The sequence below is a fragment of the Oryctolagus cuniculus genome, chromosome 7, assembly GCF_964237555.1.
Source record: "Oryctolagus cuniculus chromosome 7, mOryCun1.1, whole genome shotgun sequence".
Lineage (NCBI taxonomy): Eukaryota > Metazoa > Chordata > Mammalia > Lagomorpha > Leporidae > Oryctolagus > Oryctolagus cuniculus.
In genome coordinates this window covers 123895307-123921819 of record NC_091438.1, presented here as the reverse complement: position 1 = coordinate 123921819, position 26513 = coordinate 123895307, and the positions used below count along the sequence as shown (strand labels likewise).

The following is a 26513-nucleotide window of genomic DNA, read 5'->3' as shown; positions in this document are numbered from 1 at the left end:
TAGAAACAAAACACTTACGGCCGGCGCCGTGGCTCACTAGGCTAATCCTCCGCCTAGCGACATAGGCACACCGGGTTCTAGTCCCGGTCGGGGCGCCGGATTCTGTCCCGGTGGCCCCTCTTCCAGGCCAGCTCTCTGCTGTGGCCAGGGAGTGCAGTGGAGGATGGCCCAGGTGCTTGGGCCCTGCACCCCATGGGAGACCAGGAAAAGCACCTGGCTCCTGGCTCCTGCCATCAGATCAGCGCGGTGCGCTGGCCACAGCGCACCGGCCGCGGCGGCCATTGGAGGGTGAACCAATGGCAAAGGAAGACCTTTCTCTCTGTCTCTCTCTCTCACTGTCCACTCTGCCTGTCAAAAAAAAAAAAAAAAAAAAAAGAAACAAAACACTTAAAATACATGGCTCATAATAGGTATTCAACAAGTATTAGCTCTTCTTCCTCTTCTGAAGTGATTCATCAATATGTATATGTTATTGACCAAAATGTATGAGCCTTATGCAAACGAAAGCAGTTATGCCTTATCTGCCTATTTTTGGTACCTCAGTCATCTGTCCAACAAATAATGCCTATGATATGTCAGGCTCTGTGTTATGCTGGGGATTGATTATCCAGAGGTGAAAACATAAATATGATCTCTGCCATTATGGAGTTACAGCCTAGTGAGACGGAGATTAAATCAGTAAGCAAGTAGATAACACGTTTAATTATACATTGTAGTAAGTAGAGGGAGGAAATAGAGTTCCATCAGAGAACAGGACTGACTCTTTAGAACAGACAGCTGAAGATGACTTCTCCAAGGGGTGACATTTAAGCTGAGAATGAGAAAGAGTCAGCAGGAAGATGAGTGGAAGACCATTTCAGGGATGGGTCCTAGCAGATATAAATGCCTGAAGTGAGAATGAGATTAGAATATCTTTCAAACCCAGCCCTTTGGCTGTCCCCATATATTTCTACCATCCCACTACTGATTGGCTTGTAACTTTGCATGTCCTCTTTTCTCAGTCTTCTCAAGCTTTTCTCCTATTTCTCCATCTGGAATGCCAAACTCCAAATGTCACATTTCAAATACTCCTTAATCAATCTCCTCAAAGCAGATCTAATCCTTCTTTCCTCCAGTGTTCCCCCAAATGTTTGTGTTTACTGTATGTGTTAGTAAGTACACAATGACTGTCACTAAACATTTACAATGTGGCATGCACTGTGTTGAATACTTTATCTGGATTGCTGTATTTGGTCTTTACAGCAGCCCTGTGAAGTAGGTACTATTACTATCATCCCCCTTTTACCAGACAAGAAACTGAAGGTGTAGTCACTGACTGTGACAGTCAGTTGCATGTCTGGATTTGAACCAAAATCTGAGGGTGGAGTTTGGCGTGATTCATTAATACATTCTAGCACACAGAACAAAATCTGGTACAAAGGAGTTAACTATTTCTAAAAGAATGTCTTGAAAATTACAGATCCTAGTGATAAAGACAAAATCACATAACACGTAAACAGGTCTGTGCCTCCAGCCTTCAGGGGTAGCCTGTACTGTGGCCTCTGCTGATCTGATTTGTACAGCGATTGACAGCCTGGGTCCCTCTTCTTCAGTCCTGTTAATGGCATTAGCATCTAGTCAATAATGCTCAGCATTTCATTTTACCACTTTAATTAACAAATTCAATTTGTTCAAACTGCTGTGAAAACAAATTAAAAGCTCACGAATGGGGCTTCCAGGAGGGTGGGAGGAAGGCAGGAGCACTGCACAGATTAGGCTGGGTGTTGGTCTACTCTTTGGAGCTTACAGGGAGATGAGTATTGTTTGCCCTTCAATCATCTTCCTATCCTTGACCCAACAGTGTGTCTGAGTGATACAGCTAAGATCAGGCAAATCAGCTTCTGTATCTGCTATGTCTGTCCTCTTCCCCCACCCCCATATAGGCAGATGAGGCCTTACTCTGCCCTCCAGTGTGGTTCTCATTTCTCAAAGAGAGCACTCTGCTTTGAATTCCAATTCAAAATAACGGTATCAACATTCATAATGGATAATCCTGTACTCCAGGGTTTCTCAACCAGGAATAATTATAGCCCTGAGGGAAAAGCTGATGCTATCTGGGGCCAGCACTATGGCATAGCAGGTTAAAGCTGCTGCCTGCAGTGCCGGACATCCCATATGGGTGCTGGTTTGAGTCCCGGCTGCTCCACTTCCAATACAGCTTCCTGCTAATGTGCCTGGGAAATCAGCAGAGGATGGCCCAAATCCTTGGGCCCCTGCACCCATGTGGGAGACCCAGAAGAAGCTCCTGGCTCCTGGCTTCGGCCTGGCCCAGCCCTGGCCATTGCAGCCAAGTGGGGAGTGAACCAGCGGGTAGAAGACCTCTCTCTCTCTCTCTTTCTCTCTCTTTCTCTCACTCTTTAACTCTGCCTATCAAATAAATAAAAATAAATCTCAAAAAAACCCTGATGCTATCTGGAGATATTTGCAGTTGTCACAGCTTGGGGGAGGGCACTACTGGCATCTAATGAGAGGCCACAATGCTGTTAAACATCCTACAATACACAGGACAGCTCACTTCACCAAAGAATTAACCAGCCCTAGTTGGTGACAGTGCTGAGGTTGTGAAATCTTGTTGCAGTCCCTCTACAGTTTTCTAGGCAACTTCCTTCAAAATTATAATGTCCCTGTGAGATGAGCAGTATGGAGACTACTGATCCCTACTTAAGAGTTGAGAAATTTGGCAGTCAGCATTCAAGTGATGTGTTTCAAGTAGACAGTAGGTAAGTGGTAGTGAGGATGCCAGGACAGGTCCTTTCATCACTGCTAGCTGATTTGGAAGAATGGAAACTACCCTTTGGAGAATCCAAGTAGCTTTTAAGGAAATGAGAATGATTTACAGATATTTTCTTGCTGTCTACACTGCTCTCAGGTGGCAAACACTGGTTCACTGGCCATGCTAAGCCTGATGGGAAGTAGGACCTTGAACATCAGAGGGCAGTGGTGGTTCCCGAGATAGCCAGTATCAGATACACTGGTAGTCTGGGTATGTGACGTGGATTAAGCTCTGCATGTGTGGGTCAAAAGAAATGAATCACTAAATTCTGTAATACTTTGGAGCCCACAATATTTGCTATAGATACCCTGGAAATGAGTATGACAAAGAGGGCATGTCATGGGAGTGCTGTTCTGTGGTAAGTTAACTTCTGGCATCGAGGCACAAGTTTGGCATTCCACTTCATTTCCACGGGGCGCAGATTTTCAGCTCTGAAGATAATGGCAATGATGAACACAGTGTTCACAGGAGTAAGGTTCTGGCCTAGAAGAAGTTACCAGGTAGATTGAAGCTTAGCATTGTGAAGTCTCAGCTAAGCTTGCTAGCAAGTAAGAACCAGGAGGGTTGTACGCACACTTGTAACACTCCTTGGGACCTTTAGCATTGGAAAGAAGCAGTGTAAAACATTGGATTTCCTGCTAGAACACGTAGGGGTACAGGGATACAGAAATGCAGTTAATGACCTCCATGTGTCCTCAATTATATTAACAGAAGCCCAGGCCATTGGATTTGTTTGCATTATCTCATTTCGTCTTCATAACAAGGAACAGGGTTGTTTTTTTCTGTCCATTTTCAAAACAGAACTCAGAAGTTAAGTCACTTGCCACCCAGGAGGTGGCAGAGATGGAATTTGAAGCAGATCTCCCTGATTCTACAAGGCAAGCTGCCTCTATTCCACAATCTCAGGGACACTTACAAGGGGACATGAAGAATGGACAGAAGGGACTGACTGTCTGATCTGGGTTCAGCTCACTCTCCAGTGCCTTTTTCTCTTGATCCTGCAAACCAATAGGGCCTCTGGAGTCAAGAAGTTTTTTACCCCAGTGGGGACTGTTTTATAATACTGAACTGGCTTCCAAACTTAGCAATCATAACTATATTCACATAGCGAAGTATGACATTTACGATTATAAAATCCAAGGGTGGCATATTCCTTGCCTTTTCCCAGAAACAAAGTAGATTTTTTATCAAAGGAAAAGATACTAAGGATGCACCTTACAAAAGACTGAAGGGCTACTGTAGAAACCCCCAGTCCGTTCACAGTATACGTAGTAAGATGTTGAATTAGTTGTAGAGTGGGATGTGGTAGAAGAAAACAGTTTTAGAGCCAGGTGGACCTGGATTTGAATTCAGAATTCATAGCTCAATAGCTGAGTGACCTTAGGCAGAAAATCTTGGCCTCTCAAAACGTCAGCTTCCTCAACCAAGTGGGAAAAGAATAAAACTATTAAAGGACTGTTGTGACAGTTAAACAAGCTAATATGGGCAAAGAACCTAGAACAGGGTTTTGTATATGAGTAGATGCTCAAAATCTTTGCACCATTCCCTGCATTCCTGCCTTCCTCTTACACTAGAAGCTGTGTCCCAATTCCACGTTGTACTCCCAGGGTCCAGAACGAAGTCTGTGGCCGGGCAGATACCTTGGTAGATTCCTTCCATATCCACTCGATGCCAGATTCTGTGTCAGGCATGAGGGACAAAGAGGTCAAAGATACCTGTTCTCCATTCACTAGGACTCCCAGTCGCATGGGTAACACAAGCTTTCATAGGGAGAAGGGCAGAGGAAAGCAGGGGACGGGGGGTTCGACAGCCCGAGGGCAGTGGAGCTCAGTTAAGGACGTCATGGAGGAAGTAAGAGACATGACTTTGTGGAGAAATCTCCACGTGAGCAGGACAGAGGAGCAGGCCACAGGCCACCACTCGGGACCCAGGGCACACTTGAGGTACTTAGCTCCTAATGGGAGACTTACCGCTCCCCAGGACACCTTTGCTTCTGGCCACCATACCTTTTCTCTTTCCTATCAGCACTTCCCCTGTCCACTTCTCCCCATTTCCTTCCTATCCAATCAGCTCTTACTCAGCCTTCAGACCCTGCTCAGAAGTTACATCCTCAGAAAAGCCTTTCCCGATGGCCCGATGGTCCTGGGGAGGTTTGGCCTCCTTACTGTGTGTTTTCATAGAACCTTGTGCTTCTCCTTCATCACGTTTTAGAATAATTAACTTAGTGTGCTTGGTGGCTTAATGTTTGTCTACTCTGCTAGAGTGAAGGTCTCACAAGGGGTAGGGATTCTTGCTTATCCAATGTTTTATCTCTAGCACCGTGCCTTATGGAGTTGGGTCTCAACAGTACACTGAATATAGTGATCCTATTTATAGTAGGGTCTCAATGAATATTTGCAGAATGAATTAGCAAAGGGGCTAATGTATGAGGTAGAGAATGCAGGAGAGCAGCATCCACCTTTCTTTTGGATCACATTGCAGCCTATTATTCCTTTTTCATTACATTAAAATCCATGAGGTCTCTGAGGCTAGAGCTCTTCAGCTATTCCCTCCTCTCCCATTTTTCTGCACTAACCTCAACTGAACCCTTAGTGCTTCAAGTGCTCCAAAAATATTTGTCAAATGAAAGGATAAATGCATATTGTCCTAAGCTTCTCATGCATTAACCCATCAAGGCCTTTTCTATTCCTCAGAGTGCAACATACTCCAGTTGTCTTCAGGATACTCACTCTCATCGGACAACCCAGTCCCTCAGTGTTACCCATTTGAGGAAAACAATCTGATGGAATACTCTCACACTGTGGTATCAGTGACTGATTGCCCTTTAAAGTTCTTTCTCTCTTCCCCCAGCCTGTCTCTCCCTTCCTTCCTCCTTGCCTTGTTAATTTTAAAAACAAACAGTTGCTAAATCCAGGTGACTGGGGTACTCAAAACATGTTGAGGCTAAAAGGGAAAATATCTTTCTTAGCAACATCACACAAAGCAAAATTATGTTTTTTCACAAAGGCTGAAAATCAGACCCTTATAGAATGTTTATATTATCTCTTTTCACTTACAGATGTAGAAAGCGATGCTTAGAGAAGGCTTAAACAAGAAGACTTGTTTAAGGCACAGCAAAGCATCAAAGATGAGAGTAGAATAGAGCCTTCCTAATGCTCTTGCTCTCTGTAGGTCAGCTGGTGCTTGGTCAGCAGTTGGTAAATCGAGCCCTCCTGCCTCCCTGTGCTCGCCCAGCCCTGCCTTTCTCTCGGAGTCCCAGTGGCAGCCTGCCCTTGCTGAGCACTGCCACTCTGGAGATGGTTTTGCCGCCTTTCACTGATTCATCCACTCGCCATCTGCTTTCAGTCTGAAAACCCTAGCGTTTCTGCTGTTCCCTGTGCTTTGTCGCGTCCTCCTCCCCCTGCTAATAGGCCCAGAAGACAGCTGCTTTAATGTACCCTTCATCCATCTCCAAGCCACCATTTTCTAAAATTTATGTCATCTATTTTTCATTCTCTTACATATTTTGATTCATCAATTTCAGACAACTCAATGGGTCTGAAAGAGCAAAGGTAAGGAAATGTTGCCTTTTCAGAGGACTCCTAATCACAGTATTCACTCTTTTTTTCTTGTGTGACTGAGTTCAATGACCATTTTTTGTGCTAAGTATGGGGGTACTTCAAAAATTTTATGGAAAATGAAACAAAAGGATAAATTTATTTTGGTGCAAAACATTTTGAAAGCCACACATGGTTGGCTTTTTCACACTATGCATTTGCATGAACTCTTTGTAGACCCCTTGGATGGCAGAACAAGGCAAGGGAGGATACCTAAAGAAGGGCAAGGCATGATGTCATAGGGAAGAGATACAGCAATACAAGTTTTAAAAAAATTAAATGAGTGTCTACTTGGGCAACCTGACACAGTGACATGTAACAAGCATTTGTTCTACGTCAAAGGATACGAAAGTGGATGTTTCATCTGAGGCACCAGGAAATGAAGGCATTCTATATTCTGAAGGAATGTCACGATTTATACAGAATTTCTAAGTAAAAATCTATAAATCGAAGCCCATTCCCCACTTAAAGGATCTAAAGGAAAAGAGCGTTGGAAATTAAAGAGAATGCTTCATAACGGGGATTCTGGTCCCAGGAGTTCAATGTTCCACATCCTCAAAGGACTAGGCCATGCTTCTTCCTTGCCTGTGCTTGGGGAATGAGAGCAGAGTGGACTGAATTCTTACTCCAGTCTGAGAAATCTCATGAGCAGGAGGCTGAGACTGGCTGATGATCCTGGTGCTTGCCAAAGTGACAGATTCAGAGCAGATGTGAGATGCATGGCAGAGAGAATCAGTCTGGTACCATTTGGACTCCTGGAGACACTCTACAGGCAGTAGACTGCCAGAATAGCAGGAAATAAGGGCAGTGACTGTAGGAGGGGTGGGACACATTGCCAAAGTGATGGCTGCCTTTAAGCAGAGGATCCTCCACAGAGTCCACCAAAGCACTCAAGAGAGACAGAGAAAGGTGTGGGGAGGGATAGCTAGAGTGAGAGAGAGAGAGAGAGAGAGAGAGCAAGAGCGAGTGTGAGAGAGAGAGAGAGAGCAAGCGAGCGCAAGCTGTAAACATCTCCCAGGCACAGACAACCTGAAGCCAGCTGAGGAGATTGTGAGGCGACTGAGGTCCTTCTGTTCCCTTCACTCCAACCTTGGTGAGCTAGTGGGAGGAGCTGAGTGAAAGACAGACAGAGAAGCGTGACTACTCCCTCTCCCCAAGCCCTGCAAGCTCCCAACTGGCCAGATGTAGAGGGAAAAGAGGGACTGGAGAAGAAGACAGTCAAGTCAGGTTTAGTCTTGATTATTGTCTGGAATTGGATATTTGTAATTATTGAATTGAGGCTGTTCATTAATTAAAGGAATCTAAGGTCTTTCTGTTGCCCTAACGTGCATTTTTTTGCCAGGCAGGATAAGGGTTACCCACTCTGAACAGATCTGGAGCACCAGTAACAGGAAAACGTCAGGTTGCTCTTTACGTAAAGTCTTGCATGTTCTGTCAATGAATTATCGTCTACACATATATTGATATACTGACTTCTGGAAACAATCCTGGGGAAAATTAATGTTATAGGCCCCATTTTAATAAATGAGAAAACTGAGACACAGGGACGCTGAGTATCTTGCCCAAGGTCATCAGCTAGCCAAATTTAAGTCCTTGTAAGCACCATAGGTACTGGACACCTAGCTGAGCTGCAGAGCTCCTCAGAGTGCCAATAGTTTACCAGGTCTGACAAACATGGTTTGAGGGTCTGATTTCAGATCATTATATTGGAAACATAAGGGAAATTCAGGAAGTTTTTGGAAGAGTAGAGCTAAAAGATAAATTAACCTTAGTTCAAAATAATTTGGAAACTCATGTATAGTTTTTCCATGATATTATTTTCTGTGAACTTTTTGAAGACCCATCCTAAGTGCATTAGAGAAGCTGTAAGCCTTTGAGCTAGCCCAAGCCAAATGAGAACAGTGTGGATTCATCAGGAGCCCTTCAGAAGTTCTCAACTCCCTATTTTGGTCTCCTGGCCAGGTCATACCAGAGATTGTATCTTTTAGACACAATTTTATAATCTACCCTACCTTGCTATTGCTTTTATATTGCTTTTGCTCTGGTCCTTACCACTCTCCTCTGCCTTATTTCAGTCCTTCTTTTATATCCCCACCCCCACTATTTTAAATCCCTCTATATTATGTCTCAGTGTCTAAGAAGAATATCTTCTCTGGTGACATTCTTGTGTTTTTGTGCAAATGTGACCCACGCTAACCACATGTGAAGGGAGATGTTGAGGAAGCTACTATATTTTACCCCAGCCACTTTGGAAAACACACAATAGGCCAATGGATAGAATGTTTTTTCCAATGCACGTTGAAACCACAACTACTAATGTTATAGTACTAGTAAGTGGACCTTTGGGAGGTAAATAGGCCATGAGGGTGGAACTCTCATTAATGGGATTAGTGCCCTTATAAATAGGACCCATGGATTTCTCTCACCTTTTTTCCACCAGTTCAGGACATAACAAGAAAACGGCAGTTTGAAACTCAGAAGAGTGTCCTCACCATGACCAGTATGTGTTGGCAACCTCATCTCAGACTTCCAGTCACCAGAATCAAGAGGAATACATGTCTTTTGTTTGTAAGTCACATAGTGCATGGTACTTTGATACAGCAGCCTAAACTATTACCTCAACTCTGATCAGTATTATCAGAATCACTGAAGTAGAAGATAACATGGAGTATTGAGAAGCCCTTTATTGCATTCATCCCTATAATGGCCTCATGAGGGGAGCACTTTTATTTCTATCACAATGAGGATAAAACAAAAGCTCAGAGAAACTAGATAATCTGCCAAGATCACATAATTAATAAATGGAAGAAACCAGACTTGAAGCTAAGTTTTATCCAACTTCAAAGCTCCACTCCTTCTGCTGTGGCAGATAAATCTGTTGAATTGAATTCTACTATTTGTGGAATAACTGTACAACCCCTCTAGGAAACTACTTTGAGTGAACATCATTTATGTTCATCTACTCACTGGCTCATTTGTTTATTCATTCAACAAATATTTATTGAACAACTACTAACTGCTGCGCACTGTGCACAGCATTGAGGATAAAATTTGGGCAAGTAATACTTTGTTCTTATGGAATTTACATTTGAGTAGAGTTAGTAAAGGACAACAAGGCAATAAAAAAAGAGTGAACAAGATAATCCAAATAATAATGTTGTATGTGAAGGGAATAAAGTATGGTGATTCAAGACAAAGGAAAGTGATGTGATAAGAAGTGAGAGGAGCAGACAGGGATAACAAATCATGTAATCAGTGAAATTCTCCTGTGCAGGCTGTGGTCAAGGTTCAAGTGTAAGAGGGTGGCTGAAGGAAATGGATGTTCATATTATGGGAAAACACAGCGTGTAGATGCAGAGGGAGAGGGAGCACTCTGCTCTCTTCCCTTGGATTTCTTTTCCAACTCCTCAGTGCTGGTCTTCAGGTTTCTGAGTAGAGGAAAAGGAATAAATCTGGCAGACGGCTCCGAGGCAGAGAAGTGTGATGCAGATGGAAGACTGAGGGCTTCGGAATAGACAGAGTTCAATTTGTGGAACTTTGTGTGAGTATTTTAGCCTCTGAGATTGTTTCCATTTAGGGAAAGTAACTCTTCTCTACTAGGGTATGTAAATATGAACTGAGACAATGAATGGAGTTTCAGTTCTTAGCTGCTAGCAAAAGAAGCTGACTAGCTCATTAAGCATAAAGGAACCTGCTAAAGGCATCTCAGTAGCTTACATAATGGGTTGGAGGTCCTGAAAACCATACTCCAGGCTAAGCTCCATGCTCAAAACCACACTGCAGGACTAAGCTTCTGGGAACACTGCTGCTGCTATCCCTACCACTAGGTAAAAGATGCTACAATTAACAATAGTACCTCTTTAGTGCCATCAATACAATTAGATGACAACCACTGTGCTGCCAGTACTGATGGTCTTCCTTGACTAGGAATTCCAGGTTCCCTCTGTCACCCAGGCCTCACTGTTGCTCGCCTCAGAATTGATTTCTTGTGCGGGTGCTTCTGATGGATGGAGCTTAGATCATAAACCTACATCTTAGCTGCAAGAGAGGCTGGGAATTGAGTTTTCTAACTTCCACCTTGAGTGGAAGGACTCATGAAGGAGATTATTCAAAAGGGATTGAGAAATCAGAGACTGTGACAAATTCGCTCTAGGATGGAAGACACCTAGCACTATCTTCCAGTGCTTGGCATCCAGCAGATGCTCAGTGGAGGTGCGCTGCTTTTCTTCCTTCAAGTGCACAGATTCCATCCATCTGATTCTAAACTCTCAGGAGGTATTAATAATACTGGATGGGTATATGAAAAGGCCACAATGTACTATTTAAGACTCCCAGAAAGGAATCATAAATTTAGCCTGTTCTGTAGATACCTTCTAGAGAGGCGGGCTGCTGACTGGGACTTGGCTCAGAGCAGGAACAACGTGCTTGGCATTTACCTAAATCCAGCCTAGCTCAGATGCAGAGAAGCCAAATTTAATGAGGTGAGTTGAGAATCAGGCCTCAATATAATTGCTGATTATTGCCTTTGATTGGAGACAAAGACATAGACAGACCAGGGATCTTCAGTTGACAAATGATGGGTAGGGCAACAATTGGGCTTTAACCTTAAGTTGAAAATTTAGGGAGCTTGAGACAGGGAAGTGTTCTTGGGCCACCTCCTTCCTTCCCTATCTATACTCAGTCCCATAACCGAGTTTCCTGGTTTGCACCTCAATTCTGTCTCTCCACCACTTCTTCTTCCCTTTGGAACCAGTCCTGAACCCCAAACCACTTAAAAAACCTGTCAACATCTTATCAAAACTGCTTCCTATGCCAGATTTGCCCATCCCAGGCAAGATTCTCCCAGAAATAAACCACATCCTAGATGGAAGTCAATTTAATACTATAGTTTATGGGTGAAATATAGTTTACAAAGCACTTTCCTATATGTTATCACTAGATTCCAATAGCATCTCTGTGGGTTTTATCTAACTACATCAACCACACATTTATTGAATCCTATTGAGTGTTTCTTATGCCAGGCACTGTGCAGCACAGACAGGAGAAGTTACCTGCCCAAGAGCACAGAGCCACAGTTTGTGTGCTTCCATCTTTCTCCTATGGTTGCCAAGATCAAATAAAATACCTTGGAGGGAAACTGCCACATAAAAGCCTGAGGTTGCTCTATTAGTGTGCTCATAATATTGACTCTCGTTTCTGAGCCCTTGCTGTAAAAATCTTGGTAACATAACAGAAGCCTGGAACTTTGTATCGTGTGAACTTGGCTGTGCGCTTCGATTTCGCCCTGATCACAGCTTTGTTTCTGTCTGACCACTACCTCCTGCCTGCTCCCTCATTCCTCTCTGGTCACATCAGCCCCAGACAGTAGTCAAGCATTGTTGCTGTGGACATTAGTACTACAGATCTGGAAGGAAAGGAATTATAGAGATTAAAATAGCACTGACCTCATTGAGGGGATCAGTGAGAACTGCATCAGATAATGTATATATGCATTCAGTAAGTGAGAGCTGCTATTATTCCCTTTATTATAAAGCAAGGAAAACAGTGCTCAGTGTATTTAGGTGGCACGCACAGGGGCATGCAGTGATAAAGAGGGAAGTCAGGATTCAGAATGAGGCTCGCGTTTCCTCTGCTGTGCTGCCTGCATGTGCAGTTCTTATGCACTTCAAGATTAGGGCACATCCTTCCTCTTCTTTCAGTCTTCCCAGAGCTCTGCATGCAACACAAATGTCCCCTTCGTGGCTTGCCCCTGCCATAGATGGAAGAACTCCTGAGCTGGGAAGAATTTCAAGGCCACTTGGACATTTTAAAGCACAGTTGTAATATTTTTGCTGGGTGGTCACCCTGTATGGGTAGTGCTACAGTTCAGCTTTGTACCCAGATCATTCTCAGGGTAGCAATGGATGAGATGAATGTGCTTGTAAATGTGAAGGCTGGGGCCTGGCACCCAGTGACGGATTTCCCTTCTCTGTTCCCTTCCTCACTTTAGTTCTTCATCACAGGCTATTAGACAGCTTCATATGCCAGCTTCAAAAAATGGGAGCTAGGCAGTCCTAGATTTAAATTCAAAATTTGGCTTTGCCCCTACCTGTGTGATGCTAGAAAAAAGTTTTAACTTCCTTAGTCTGCTTTTTTATTAGTGAGATGGAAATACTATGAGAAGTTTGAGCTAACAGGTGTAAAACGCCCAGCCAATCATGAGGCAAACACAGAGGATTTGTACTTAGTAAACAGTAGCTGTGACTCATTAATCATCCACTATTACTATTACCTCGCCAGATTGTGCCCTCACAGGTGGATGTCTGCCTTGACCTTGGCTCTTTAATTGGAGCTGACCATCCCTGGTTTCCCAATAGGAAGCAAAAAAGGCCAGCCTCTGCCAGCAGCCCTGCTGGATTTTCCTGGATGGCCTTTCTTTCAACAGGCTGTCCCCCGTTCTTGTCTTCCTGCTGAGAATAGGCTTCCTGGACTGCTTCAAAGTTCGCAACATGGACCATGCATAACTGTGCTTTCCATTTACTGTTTTTTCAGCACATGGTTGCACCAACTGTTTACTTCAATCTCAAGGTGATCGAACTTCCTTTCTTAGAAAGACAGAAGCAAAATAAATCCTAATGTATTCAAAACTACAATGCTAATAGCAACAGACAAAATTGCTTTTCTTTAGATAACTATTATATTTCAAAAGTTACATTACAACCAGTTAATGGCTTTTAATCACAAGAACCATTTTCTTATAGAAATACTTACAGGCACCTCATATCTTCTTTAAAATTTTCCCTATTAAAAAATAACTGATGCAGCTTAGGGAGGGGGAAAAGGGAGCCTAGGGAAGGGGGACCTCTGTGATATAGAGAGAATTCAGGGAAAGGCAGGAGAGAGGTTTGCAATCATTTCTGGGAAAATTAGGTTGATTGATTGAGCCAATCATTCAACAAACATTTACTAATGCTTACTCAACTAATTCTGATTTAGGTTCTGATTAGGGGCTGCAGATATGTAAACAAAGAAGATATGGTTCTTGGTCTCAAAGAACTCTCCAGACTGGTGTAGCAGGCAGATAAGCAAAGGAACAGTAAGGATCACTGTGATAAGTTTACCAGCATGAAACAACAACAATATTCTCACACCATGCTTTGCATTTTAGGACTGAAGCTTTACAGATAAGATGGGTTTTCTTATTTATATCTGTAAATATTTAATCTTTAAATATTTCAAATATATCAAAAAGTACGGAGACTAACATAATGAACGTCACTATCAGTTCCTAATATTTTGTCACATCCTTCATGTATTTTAAATAAATGCAACACTATAGATAGGGGCTAAAATGTCCATGTTCTAACCTAATCCTTCCCTTCCATAACAGAGGTGAACACTTATCTGAAGATTTTGGTTTATTGTGATTACTATTTTTTTTTAACGTAGTAGTATATATGTGTGTATCTATAAGCAAAACAGGACACTGACACTTTTCAAACTGTATGCAAGTAGTGTCATATAAAACCAAAGCACCCTTTCTTCCTTTATAGTATTTTTGGTCATGTTGACAGCTGTAGTGCTATTTCACGTATTTCAACTTCGTGCCATGTGAATGTCCTAAAAAAATCTGCCTATTGTTCATATGTGTGACATCTAGAAATGGGATGGATGGATGGCTATGAAGGTTTAAGCATCTTTGGCTTTATTATATACTGCCACATTACATAGTGGTTGGGCCAATTTATTCTCCTCTCCAAGAATGGATCATTGCTCTATGTCCTCACTAACACTTGCTTTTCTGTGTGTCCACAAGGCTATCATATAGCTGCTTCCCTGACTTTGACCCTCCAGGGCCTGCAAAATTTGTATTTAAAATATCAAGGGCATTTCCCGTTCTGAATTATCCCCAGATGATAGAGCATCTCACATCAGGAACACTTCCATGGTTTCCTAACTAAAGGGTTCCTTTTTTCCAACTTTTGCCCTCAATTCATCACAGCCAGAGATCTTTCTAAAACACAACTCTCAACTCCATGACTCTGCTCAGAATCCTCAGTTACTCCACTCTCTTTCTCTGGATAAACTACAGGCTGTTTGGCATGACAATCTTCACAAAATGACCCCTAATGACCTGTGCACCCTTTCTGCCACTCTCTTCCTCATTCTGTGTGTTCCAGCAACACCTGTCTTTAGTTCCTTGAAGAAGCCATGTTATCTCCAGCTTATGAGTCTTGGCTAATGCCACTCTTTCCCCTGTGAATGCCCTTCTGTTCCCTAATTCTACTGGAGATCAAGGCTAACTTTCCCACAAATGTGCTCATCACCTCTTTTGTTGTCACTGAGGAGTACCTTCTTAGCAAGGACTGCATTCCTCAGCCCCTATAACAATTAGATGTTATCATCTTAATGAGTTATAACTAATGGACTATTAGTGAAATTGATGTATATTACTTTCAGGGCTGCCTTTGTTGACCTATCATGAGGGCCTCTTCATGATTTACTTCACCTTTGAGCTGGATACAAATGTCTCTAAGACCACAGGAAATGGCAAAAGCCCCAAGTGAAAGGAGACTGGGTCCACAAATTCCTGGCATTGATACACAGACATTTCTTTCTTGCTTGTTTTTTAAATTTTAGTTCTTATATATAAGGGAGAACATGTGATATTTGTCTTTCCGGTACAGCTTATTTCCCTCAACATCATGTTTTCCAATTTTATCCATTTTGCTGCAAGTGGTAGAATTTAATTCTTTTTACAGTTGAACAATATTACAGTGTGTGTGTGTGTGTGTGTGTGTGTGTGTCTCACATTTTCTGTATCCATTCATCTGATCGACACCTTGGTTGGGTCCAAATTTTGGTTATTGTGAAAAGTGCTGCTATAAACATGGTGGTGCAGGTATCTCTTTTATATATTGTTTTCAAGTCTTTGGGGTACATACCCAGTAGTGGGATTGCTGGATCATATGACAAGTCTGTTTCTTTTTTTTTTTTTTTAAGAATTCTCCACACTGTTTTCCATGGTAGTGCACTAATGTACCTTCCCAGTAACAGTTCATAAGTGTTCCCCTTGTTCTACATCCTCACCAGCATTTGTTACTCTCTGTATTTTGGATTTTGGTCATTCTGACAGGGGCAAGGTGATATTTCATTGTGGTCTTGATTTGCATTTTCCTGATCGCTAGTGATATAGAGCATTTTTTGCATGTATTTGTTGGTCAATTGTATTTCTTCTTTTGAGAACTGTCTATAAAGTCCTTTACCCATTTCTCAACTGGATTGTTTTTTGTTGTTATTGTTGAGGCTTTTAGCTGCTGATATATCTGGGATATCAGTTCTTTGTCAGATAGGTGGCTTGTAAATATTTTTCCCATTATATTGGATGTCTCTTTACTCTATTGATTGTTTCTGATGCTGTTCAAAAGCTTCTGAGTTTGATATAGTCCCATGTGCTTACTTTTGCTTTTTGTGCCCGTGCTTTGGGATTCTTGTCCAAGGAGTCATACCCTACACCAGTGTCTCGAAATGTTTCTCCTACATTTTCTTCCAGCAACTTCATAGTCTCAGATCTTAAATTTAGGGCTTTGATTCACCTTGAGTTGATTTTTGTGTATGGTGAGAGGTATGGATCTAATTTTATTCTTTAACATATGTATGTCCAGTTCTGACAGCACCATTTGTTGAAGAGACAATCCCTACTCTATTGTGTATACTGAGCACTTTTATCAAAAATCAATTTGCCATATGTATGAGGATTAGTTTCTGGGCTTTCTATTCTTCTTCATTGATCTATATATTATGTTTATGCCAGTATCATGCTGTTTTGATTACACTATCTTTGTAGTATGCTTTTAACTCGGGTGTTGTGATGCCTCCAGCTTGATTTTTCTTGTTCAGGATTGCTTTGGCTATTCTGGGTCTTTTGTGATTCCATAGGAATTTTAGGACTGCTTTTTCTAATTCTATAAAGAATATTATTGGTATTTTGATAGAGATTTCATGTAATCTGTAGATTTCTTTAGGTAGTATAGATATTTTAATGATATTGATTATTTTGATCCATGAGCAAGGAATAATTTTTCATTTTTTTTGTGTCCTTGATGATTTCTATCATTAATGCTAAATAATTTTCATTTAGATATCTTTCACTTTTTTGGTTAAATTTATTCCTAAATACTTGATTTTTTGTGGCTATTGAGAATGGGATTTGTCTCTGAATTTCTCTTTCTGTGAGTTCATCATTAGCATGCAAAAAGCTACTGTTTTTTGTATGTTTATTTTATATCCTGCCACTTTATGGAATTGGTTTATCAATACCAACAGCTTTTTGGTGTGGTATTGATGTTTTTTCCATGTACAACATTGTGTCATCTGCAAACATGGATAATTTAAATTCCTTTGTTCCAATTTTGATGTCCTTTATTTTTTTTCTCCTCCCTAATTGCTCTTACTAAAACTTCCAGCACTATATTGAATGAGAGTGGTGAAAGTGGACATCCTTGTCTTGTTCCAGATTGAGAGGAAATGCTTTCAGCTTTTCCCCATTCAATACAATATTGGCTGTTGGTTTATGACATATACCCTTTAAAATTTTAAGGAATGTTCATTTTATAACTAATTTTTGGAGAGTTTTTTTTAATCATGAAGTGGTGTTGAATCTTATTAAATGCTTTCTCTGCTTCTATTGAGATGACCATATGGTTTTCGTTTTTCATTCTACTTATGTGATATATGGTGTTTATTGATTTGTGAATGTTGAGTTACCCTTGCATTTCTGGAATAAAGCCCACTTGGTTGTGATTAATGATCTTTTTTATGTGGTTTTGGAATCAGTTTGCTAGTATTTTTTGAGAGTCTTTGTATCTATGTTCATTAAGGATATAGGTCTGTAGTTTTCTTTTTGCGTCATTGATTGGTTTTGGTATCAAAGTAATTCTGACCTCATAAAAAGAGTTTGGCAGAGTTCTGTCTTGTTCAATATTTATTGACTTGTTTATATATAGAGCAGTCATAAAATATTTGTCTTGGAACCTCAGGTGCCACACATATCACTAAATATAGGAAGGCTGACCAGTGAACAGGAACAACCACATTGCAGGGTTATGTAATGAGAAATAAATGCTTATGGGTCAGGGTACTGATATTGTATAATTTATCAAGTAACTGTATTACCCTAACAACTTTTTCTTCTTTTTTATATCAGTCCTATTCATCCTAAAACATTCTACATACTCTAGATGGTATATGGGAAAAGCCAGAGAAGCAAGGGAAGAATCAGGGCTGCCAGTTAGGAAGCTACCTCAAGAATCCAGGGGAGATAGAAAGGTAGTTTGAAAAAAAGGGAGAGGAGATAAAGGTCTTGAGAATGATTAGGAATTTTGGACATATTTGGAACATAGAATCAATCAGATACAGGTAGGTAGGCTGCTGGGAAAAGAACAGAGGAATGGAAGATGATTTCAAAGTTTATGGATGGTGCTGCCACTTTGGAAATGGGACAGATTATGAGAGAAGTAGCTTTGGAGACTGGAAATTATACGCTCTGTTTTGAAAGAGTTGTACTCCATATTCCTACTAGATATCCTATTAGATTTGAGTAATCAATTGGATATACAATTCTGGAGTTCAGGAAAGAGGTATGAACAAATGCATCAGCTGATTATATAAAGTTATATCAGGAGTAATCCATTGAAAAAGGTTATTATAAGCCATGAGACTGAGGGAAATCCTTGGATTTAATACTGATGGAGAAAAGAGGCAATCCAAAGATAATTGCTGAGATATTTCAATGTCCTGAGATTAAAGGAATGAAAGGAGACAAGCAAAGGATGAGCTAGAAGGAGAAGTAAAAGAAAGTATGCCCTAAAGTCAAAGGAAGAATGAAACTTGAGAAGTTGTGAGTGATCATCTGCATTATAAAAAACTGCTGGATTCATTAATTCATCATGGAGAATGCTGACATAAAACACTTACCATGAAATATTTTCTGCTATGGTATCAGTAGATGCAGGCTCAAACCTTTAGGTGCTTTCTCTGTTAAATATGGATATGAATTTCTGAACACTATTTTCTCAAATTCTGTGGCGTATATACAAAATAGTAGCTATGGAAAACATTCAGGTGAAATGTGTTATTTTTAACTATGTATTACCCACACTCATTGAAACTAGCTCTATGCCAGGGCCTGTTTTCTAAGATGGGAAAAAGCACAACATACTGCTGTTCTTTGCCTGTGTGTGTATGTGTGTGTGTGTGTGTGTACATGCGTACTTGCAAGATATGTGCCAATAGATAGAATATGCAGCTCTGGAGGAATGCTAAAGCCTTACAGCAGCACAGAGGAGGGGTAGGGTAAGAGGAATTGATAGTGAAATGGAAGTCCCAGGAAATCACAAAAATTGGACAGGCAGGACGTTTCTCAGGAACTCATTTCTCGAGCATGAAGCACGGAAGTGGCAGAGTCAGTCCCAGAAATGCCAGTCACATTGATCTCTTTCACCTTCTGACTCACTTAGAGCATCAGCACTGTTAGGTGAATCAATACTTTGTCCTTGACCCAAGTGCTTGATTTTCACAAACCAAGAAGTGGAAATGCAGAAAGACTGTTAGACTTTCTGAGATAGAGCAAGGGAAAGCTGTTTGTTGGCAGAACTGGATTTCAGGGTGACAACGATATTGGGGCTGTGGGTTCTTGGAGGTAGGAGGGTTAGGGTATGAGAAACTGAGGCAGCCATCCCAGTAGTCTCCTGGTAACACTGGATGGTGGTGACATCAGCAAGAGGGATGGAATTCATGCTAGGAAGTCTAGGACATAGCAGCCTGTTAGGATCAGAATGTGAGGCAAGCAACTCAGCCACAATTTCACCAGGCTGACTAGAGGTCAGAGAAGCAGCAGTCAGAACAGTACAAATATCATCCAGAAGCCAAGAATGATATGTCTCTGCCCCACAGCCCACTTAACCTGATAGCAGGAACCACTTACAAGCCATTTAAAAAGTCTGCACATCCAGGCCCAAGGAGGAAAATTCCAGTCCTCTCAAGACCAGTGATTCTCAGCTCTGTTTATATATGAGAATAAATACCAATTTTAAATACTAATTGGTTTTGGTATAGATTCTTACACAATGGAGAAGGCAGCCGGCAGTTGGTATTTTTAGAGGCTCTTTAAGTATTCTAATATGTGGCCAGTGTCAAGAGCCAAAGCATCAGACCATCTTGAAAAGCAACCTGGGCTGGCGCCACAGCTCAATAGGCTAATCCTCCGCCTGCAGCGCTGGCACCCTGGGTTCTAGTCTTGGTCGGGGCGCCGGATTCTGTCCTGGTTGCCCCTCTTCCAGGCCAGCTCTCTGCTATGGCCCGGGAGTGCAGTGGAGGATGGCCCAAGTCCTTGGGCCCTGCACTTGCATGGGAGACCAGGAGAAGCACCTGGCTCCTGGCTTTGGATCAGCGGGATGTGCCAGCCACAGTGCGCCGGCCGCGGCGGCCATTGGAGGGTGAACCAAAGGCAAAGGAAGACCTTTCTCTCTGTCTGTCTCTCTCACTGTCCACTCTGCCTATCAAAAAAAAAAAGAAAGAAAGAAAGAAGGAAAGAAGGAAGGAAAGAAGGAAGGAAAGAAGGAAGGAAGGAAGGAAGGAAGGAAGGAAGGAAGGAAGGAAGGAAGGAAAGAAAGAAAGAAAGAAAGAAAGAAAGAAAGAAAGAAAGAAAGAAAGAAAGAAAGAAAGAAAGAAAGAAAGAAAGAAAGACCTGGTACACTTGAGAGATCCCTTACCTTACCACTCATTCAACAAGTATTTATTGAGGGTTACCAAATACCATAACCATGGGTAAAATCACAGCCCTTATTCTTAGCAGCTGTGTGATTGGGGAGACATTGAAATTCCAGTTTCTTTAAAATGAGAGTAATGGTGCTAATTATTTCATAGGATTATTTAGGAGAGCACCAGAAATTGCATACTAAAAATACTTTCAAATAATAATCATTCAATGGTTGTACATTGTTCTATCCTTTTTGTTAATGAATTGGGAAAGAGAAGGGCTGGGGTGGGCAGAGGAAGCAGAACATAAAGCACACTTGTTCAATGAGTCTCAGTGAGTCAGGTGAGGCAAGACCAAGGCAGACTTTCGTTGGCCACTGTGTTTCTGTTCACAGAACTACAACGATTAGAACTCTGCTTTGCTCTGATAGCTAAGACCTCACCCAGTATCCTTATCTTTGTCACCTGGGGTCTTGTCTTTCTCCCAGAAGTCACACAGGACATGGATTGCTCAGGCCCTGCTCCCTCCCTAGGCACAGACTTGTACTTGGCAGGACTGGAGGAACAGAATCTAGATTGGGGACAATAGGTTAAAAGTGGTTCAATCATTTATGAGTAAACCCTTTAACACCTGAATTTCTGTTTCTTCATTTCGATGTTGGGGATATGATTATTTATTCAGCTCAGACACTCTGCAGTGAAGCATCCTAGGTTTGAAACTTGATTAGGTCACTGATTCCTTTCGAAAAGTGGTGATAATAACAGTACACACCTTACAAAGCTGTTGTGAAGATAAATTAATCTATTTAAGAGGTTTAAAATACTTTCTAGTTGTGGTAAGCTATCAATTAATATTGCCTGATATTATTATTTTTATTATTACCATCTGAATGCCCATGGAAGTAAGTCTATGATCAGCCCAGCCGCCGATACAAGCACCAAAACACAAAGAACTAATTAATCCATTAAAGCAGCAGCTTCTATGACAGCTGTGAATGTGTACAAATCAAGTTGTTTTTTTTTCAAACCTGTCATCTCACATAGGATTATGGCTCCCAAGCGGGCTCCATATTCTGTATGATGTTCCTGAGAACTCTCATAGGGGTTTCAGGTGGCGTGAAAGATGAGATTTTTGCCAGAGGTTTTCAGAGAAGGGGAAATAAACGACCTCACAGTGTCCCTTTGACTCAGCCTATGCCTCTGTGGCTCACCACACGGCTACTTGGTGCCCAGAATGCCTCACTACTGAAGGCTGAAAAACACACTAAGGTCCAAAGGAGCTTACCAGCTGAACTGGTAATGACCACTGTTAAAAACATTATGTTACAAGTACTTTCACATATATCACTTCATTGGATTCATTCAGTCATTCACTTATTCATTCATTTGTCATTAATTAATTTTTAAAAAGATTTATTTATTTATTTGAAAGGCAGAGTTACCCAGAAAGAGGAGAGGCAGAGAGAAGGAGATGCAGAGAGAAAGAGAGGCAGAGAGAGAGAGAGAGAGAGAGAGATAACGAGAGAGGTCTTCCATCCACTGGTTCACTCCCCAGTTGGCCACAACAGTGGAGCTGGGCCGAACCGAAGCCTGGAGCCTGGAACTTCTTCCGGGTCTCCCACAAGGGTGCCAAGGCCCAAGGAATTGGGCCATCTTCTATTGCTTTCCCAGGCCATAGCAGAGAGCTGGATCAGAAGTGGAGTAGCTGGCTCTCGAACCTGTACATATGGGATGCTAGCACTGCAGGCGGCAGCTTTACCTGCTATGCCACAGCACAGGCACCGTGTGTACATAATTTTTATCCATTCATCTGATGATGAACACTTCGGTTGGGTCCAAATTTTGGCTATTGTAAATAGTGCTGCTATAAACATGGTGGTATAGGTATCTCTTTTATATATTGTGTTCAAGTCTTTTGGATATATACTCAGTAGTGGCTGAATCATTTGGCAAGTCTATTCCTTTTCTTTTAAAGAAAAAAAAATCTCCACACTGTATTCCATAATGGTACAGCGATTTACATTCCAGCAACAGCTTATAAGTGTTCCCCTTGCTCTACATTCTCACCAGCATTTGCTACTCTTTGTGTTTTGGATTTTGGCCATTCTGGCAGGGGCAAGGTGATATTTCATTGTGGTCTTGCTTTGCATTTCCCTGATGGCTAGTGATGTTGAGCATTTTTGCATGTATTTTTTTGCATGTACATTTTTGCATGTATTTGTTGGTCAGTTGTATTTCTTCTTTTCAGAATTGTTATTGAAGTCCTTTGCCCATTTATCAACTGGATTGGTTATTTTGTTGTTGAGTTTTTTAAATTGCTGTATTGAGATATTAAGTTGATATATTCAGAATATTATTCCTTTATCACATAGGTGGTTTGAAAATATTTTCCTGTTATGTTCGATGTCTTTTCACTGTATTGACTGTTTCCTTTGCTGCACAAAAGCTTCTGTGTTTGGTATAGTCCCATTTGTTTAGTTTCACTTTTGTTGCCTGTGCTTTGGGGTTCTTTTCCAAGAAGCTGTACCCTACACCAATGTCTTGGGGTGCTTCCCCTGTGTTTTCTTCCAGCAAATTCATAGTCTTAGATCTTAAATTTAGGTCTTCAATTCACCTGGAGTTGATTTTTGTATATGGTGAGAGGTATGGATCTAATTACACTTGTCTACATATATACATCCAGTTTTCCAGCACCATTTGTTTAACAGACTATACTTACTCCACTTTATGGTCTGAGCACTTTTGTCAAAAAACAGTTGGCTTTATGTATGAGGCTGAGACTTGATTTGTGGCCTAATATGCGGTCTATCCTAGAAAATGTTCCATGTGCTGATAAGAAGACTGTATTCTGTAGATGTTGTGCAAAATGTCCTATAAATCTGTTAGAGAGAGAGAGAGAGAGAGAGAGAGAGAGAAATATCTCCTACCCACTGGTTCATTCCCCAAATGGCAGCAACACCTAGGGCTGGGCCAGGCTGAAACTAGGAGCCAGGAGTTCCTTCTAGGTCTCCCATGTGGGTTCAGGGGCCCAAGTTCATTCCCAGGCACATTAGCAGGAAGCTGGATCAGAAGTGGAGCAGCTGGTACTTGAACCAGTGCTTATATGGGACACCAACACTGCAGGCAGAGGCTTAACCTTCTATACCCCAGCATCATATTCTGATTGGCTTATTTTAAAATTCTTATTCTTGAGATCAGAAATTCATTCCTCCACTTGTTATAGTCTGCTATTAAAGCTCTCAATCATATTTTTTATTTCAGTGATTGAAGATTTCATTTGCAAAATTTCTATTTGGTTCTTCTTAATGAGTTCTATCTCCTTAGTGATATTAGTGATATTTTTATTCATGTCATTCATTGATTTCTTCAGTCTATCTGTATTCTAGTTGCATCTCAGTTTCCTTACAATCACTATTTTGAATTCCATGTCTGTCATTTCATGGATTTACTTCACTTCAGGGAGTTCTTTTGAAGAGTATAGCAGGGTCATTATCCAGATCTCCCAAGGTAGAAGTGGATTTTTTTTATGGGTTGCTTCTGGTGTTAGGCCCAGAATCTAAGGTGAACTCCCCTTCCTCAGGTAGAGTGCATGAGCTCCACTTCGAATGCAGCTCTCTGCTATGGCCTGGGAAAGCAGTAGAAGATGGCCTAAGTCCTTGGGCCCCTGCACCCATATAAGAGACCTGGAAGAAGCTCCTGGCTCCTGGCTTTGGATAGGCACAGCTCTGGCCATTGTGGCAAATTGGGGAGAGAACAATCGGATGGAAGACCTCTCTCTCTCTGTCTCTCCTCTCTCTGTTTAACTCTGACTTTCAAAGAAAAAAAAAACCTTAAAAAAAAAAAGATGTCTGGTTTGAGTCTTTGCTTGTGATCCAGCTTCCTGCTAATGTGTACCCTGGAAGGGCAGCAGATGATGGCCCATGTACTTGAGTTCCTGCTACCATAATCCCTGGCTCCTGGCTTTGACATGGTTCAGCCCTGGCTGCCGCAGGCACTTTAGGAAGTGAAGAACCAGCAAATAAAGATGTATATGGTGCTCTGTCTTTCTCTGTCTCTCTACCTTTCAAAAAAAATGAAAACAAAGAAATAAAATTTCTTTAAATAGGTATTTTAGTAGACCTAGGAATCTGAAATGTTAAAAAGATGGGTTCTACCTCAAGAAAAGGTTTAAAACACATAAATGGACTCAGAGGCCTGCAATTATAAAAGACTTCTGGAGACTGGTGATTTGTCTGATGTGGTATTGATCTAGGAAGGAGAAGAGGAATTAGAGAGAGATAGGGAGAGAGGGGGGGAGAGGGAGAGAGAAGGGGGCGGGATGAAGGGGGAGGGAGAGAGAGGGAAAGAGAGGGGAATGGGGAGAGTGGGGGGGGGAGAGAGAGAGAGAGAGAGAGAGAGAGAGAGAGAGAGAGATTTACCATGCCTAACGTGTCACCTTTGGCACACCCTTAACCCTGAAGAACCAAACAGAGCTCTCTGGCCACGCCCATCTCAAGCCTCTAAGATTCCTTCAAAAGCAGACAGTCCACTTAATACTGTCATAGTATAACAAGAAAAAAACACCACAGCAAGGGAAGAAGAAACCAAATAATATCTCCACAATGCCAAGCAACAAACACAGAGACCAAGGAAACAAGAACAAGGAAGACATTATGATGCCACCAAATGAACAAGACACCCCAAGCCAAGATTATGAAGATGATGAGATAGAAGAAATGCAAGATACAGGTTTCAAAAAATTTATGATAAGAACATTTAGTAGTTTTCAAAAACAAATTTTTGAACTACAGAAATCCTTACTGGACAAGATAGAAAATCTCTCTCGTGAAAATGAAATCTTAAGGAGGAATCAAAATGAAATGTAGAAACTAGTAGAACAGGAAAGTGTTATAGTGAAGAGAAATCAAAATGAAATGAAGAACTCAATAGATCAAATGACAAACACGTTAGAGAGCCTTAAAAACAGAGTCAGTGAAGCAGAAGAGAGAATATTGGACTTAGAAGACAGAGCACAGGAAAGTATACAGTCAAACCAAAGAAAAGAAGAGGAAATTAGAAATCTAAAAAATATTGTTGGGAATCTACAGGATACTATTAAGAAATCCAACATTCGGGTTCTAGGAGTTCCTGAAGGCATGGAGAGAGAGAAAGGATTAGAAGGCCTTTTTAGTGAGATACTAGCAGAGAACTTTCCGGGTTTGGAGAAGGACAGAGACATCCTAGTACAGGAAGCTCATAGAACCCCTAGTAAACATGACCAAAAGAGATCCTCACCAAGACACGTTGTAATCAAACTCACCACAGTGAAGCATAAAGAAAAGATTCTAAAATGTGCAAGAGAGATACATCAGATTACTCTCAGAGGATTAGAATCACAGCAGACTTCTCATCAGAAACCCTACAGGCTAGGAGGGAATGGCGAGACATAGCCCAGGTACTAAGAGAGAAAAACTGCCAGCCCAGAATATTATATCCTGCCAAGCTCTCATTTGTGAATGAAGGTGAAATAAAGACCTTTCATAGCAAGTAGAAATTGAAAGAATTTGTTGCCACTCGTCCAGCCCTGCAAAAGATGCTTAAAGATGTGTTACACACAGAAACACAGAAACACGGTCATCAATATGAAAGAAGGCAATGGAAGGCAATCTCCTAGCAAAAGACCACAGGAAGTTCAAAACATATATTAGAAAATATCTTTGGGAAAATGGCAGGGCAAAGTTACTACTTCTCAATAGTCACATTGAACGTTAATGGCCTCAACTCTCCAGTTAAAAGACACAGATTGGCGGAATGGGTTAAGGAACAAAACCCATCTATTTGCTGCTTACAAGAAACACATCTTTCCAACAAAAATCCATACAGACTGAAAGTGAAAGGCTGGAAAAAGATATACCATGCCAACAGAAATGAAAAAAGAGTGGGCGTAGCCATCTTAATATCAGACAACATAATCTTTAACACAAAAACTGTGAAGAGAGACAAAGAGGGGCATTATGCAATGATTAAGGGGTCAATTCAACAGGAAGATGTAACTATTATAAATGTATATGCACCTAATTACAGGACACCAGTTTATTTAAAAGATATGTTAAGGGACTTAAAGGGAGACTTAGATTCCAATACAACAGTAATGGGGGACTTCAATAATCCACTCTCAGAAATAGACAGATTAACAGGACAGAAGATCAACAAGGATACAGTAGATTTAAACAACACTATAGCCCAAATGGATCTAACAGATATCTACAGAACTTTTCATCCTACAAATAAAGAATTTACATTCTTCTCAGCAGTACATGGAACCTACTCTAGGATTGACTACATACTAGGCCATAAAGCAAGTCTCAGCAAATTCAAAAGAATTAGAA

At 41.3% G+C, this 26513-nt stretch overlaps 1 protein-coding gene and 1 long non-coding RNA gene across 4 annotated transcripts in view; one reads left to right on the top strand and one right to left on the bottom strand.

The window, feature by feature from the left end:
• Nucleotides 1–26513, bottom strand: part of LOC100353437 (AGBL carboxypeptidase 4) — a 669119-nt gene that overhangs the window by 426115 nt on the left and 216491 nt on the right. The window lies entirely within an intron of this gene.
• The window catches only part of LOC138850657 (uncharacterized), a 64790-nt gene continuing 45797 nt past the window's right edge, over nt 7521–26513 (top strand). Inside the window, exons 1-2 of the long non-coding RNA XR_011390724.1 lie at nt 7521–7635; nt 8849–8976. This is a non-coding gene — a long non-coding RNA (uncharacterized lncRNA). The remainder of the gene's footprint in view (nt 7636–8848; nt 8977–26513) is intronic.